The sequence below is a fragment of the Herpailurus yagouaroundi genome, unplaced genomic scaffold (assembly GCF_014898765.1).
Source record: "Herpailurus yagouaroundi ecotype Mexico unplaced genomic scaffold, PumYag 160, whole genome shotgun sequence".
Lineage (NCBI taxonomy): Eukaryota > Metazoa > Chordata > Mammalia > Carnivora > Felidae > Herpailurus > Herpailurus yagouaroundi.
In genome coordinates this window covers 42,436,146-42,438,310 of record NW_024412401.1, presented here as the reverse complement: position 1 = coordinate 42,438,310, position 2,165 = coordinate 42,436,146, and positions in this window count along the sequence as shown.

Sequence of the window (2,165 nt, the reverse complement as noted above, 5' to 3'; positions counted from 1 at the left end):
ATCATTGAATTGTAAAATGTGTGAGGTTCAGCAGTATTGAACAATCTCTCTGATAGAGTATTCTGGGATTCTGAAACAACCCTTGAAAAAAACATAAGAAAATATTATCTCCATGTTGAAGGTGAGAAAACAGGTTGTAAGAAGTTGCTGGGGGAGAGACAACCAATAGGGAAGGTGATATCCTGAGCGTGCCCCGTGCTTTCCAGGGGAAAGTTTTAAAAACTGAAATTCAAAATTATGTGTGTGTGTGTTTTCCAAGGAGAGGCTAATACCCAGATATGACTAGGGTCAATCTGGCTGGCTGTGTGGACATTGGTTGTCTTCTCTATGTTTCCAGTAATAGCACCCCAGTTTTCTTGGAAAGAGCCACCTTTTCCCCCTTGGTCCATCTGGTTGAGGTGATATGGGGTCATTTCCTGGATTTGGAGCATCAGAGGACCATGATGGAGATTCAACAGTGGGAACACAACCTTATCCCAGCCAGGTGGACCCAATCTTAGAACTTTAACGGGGACTTTGGGGAAGAGTTACCATGCATCTGCCAGCTATGTGTAGACAAAGTCTGCCCGGGCTTCTAGCCAACCTAGAGGGTGAAAGAAATGAGAGAAACGGCACGAACCCTGAAGACATGGGGCCAAACCTCAAGCAAGTTCTATGTCTGTTTTATTTTCAGTTCCAAGAAGCGAGAAATATCTCTCTTCGCTTCAACCAGTTTCGTATGAGTTTCTTGTCGTTTATAAGCAAGAGAGCGCTAATTGATACAGCGAGTTTGATTAACTACCCTCGTTCAAAGCCCATCTGAAGTTGTTGCAGCCCCCTGGAGTGTGTAGTGATTCGGCGAGATGATTAGCATGGAAAAGTATAGAGCTTGGTTGTATCATGGTCTGATTATTTAACAGTGTTATTATCAGCGAGATCTAACACAGGCAAATGTCCTAGCAGAGAAAAACAATGACTACATTCATTAGCCATGGCTTTGTTTGCCCTCGTATTGTTTAATCAAACAGACATTAATGTGTTTCTTGGGATACCTGTCCCTAGGAAAGCCTTCGGTTCGCACATATCAAGGAAAGAGGGTTTGACATCTATAAATTTCCAGATTCCATAAATATTGTATTTCTCACAAGCAGCAGCAGCAGGGACCCAGGCTCCGTAAACAATTTTGTGTGCTGACATCTGCAATAACACACAAAGAATGATAAAAGGCAAGTAGTGCTTGACCTTCAGGGCAGAAAGGTAAGGGTATCCTTAATTCACAATTTAGATAATTCTTTCTATTTGATCTTGCCATCAGGCAGGCATGCTTTTATCTCTCACATCTATAGAGGGCCTTCACCTGTCTCAGGAAGAGAACACGCTGAGATGACACGTAGGTTTCACGTAGGTTTCATCTCCCCCGTGACAAAATCTAACTGATTGGTAGTTGCTGCCTAGAGGGCTGTGCTAAAAACTGTTTTGGGGTATTGTGGGAGAGGGTTTCACCATCAATTAGCAATTGCTGCCCCAGGCAAGAGATGAACAAGAGGTAACAGGGAGGAGACACCAAGAGATATTGACGATCTGAAAATATCTGGTGGTTTGAAACAAAATACAGATTAATCAGCTAACCTCAAGCTAACTGCAATAGAAAAAATTATAAACAGTAATAGAAAGATACATCCACATCATAAAATAACCAACGATACCTTCTCAAAAAGTGACCCTGAAACTGGAAAAAATGCTTTTATATGCCACTTTGATATCACTTTGGACTCAAGCAGCTGGGGGATGCAGTCTCCGTGTTACAGTGTTGCAAAACTGTAGCCCAGCATGACTGAGCACAGAAGAGGGCGGCAATTAAGAACACAGACTTACAGGGTCGAGTTTCAAGGCAAACTTCAGCTCTTGGTACATTGTGTTTGTAAGCAAATCATTTTACCTCTCAGATCCTCAGTTTCTTCATCTACAAAAGATCAAAGCAGCGTTATCAGCCAGGATTCTGTTGCCATAGATAACCTGGGAGACAACCTTGAGTCACAGCTTTTTGTGACGCTAATTTTAAGTTCTTTATTTTATTAACGTTGACAATATTTGTGAAGTACTTAGCTACCTTTCTGGTGCATGATAAATATAAAATAAGCGGCGAGTAAACACAACAACGACAAACGGCAGCACAAGGCATATCA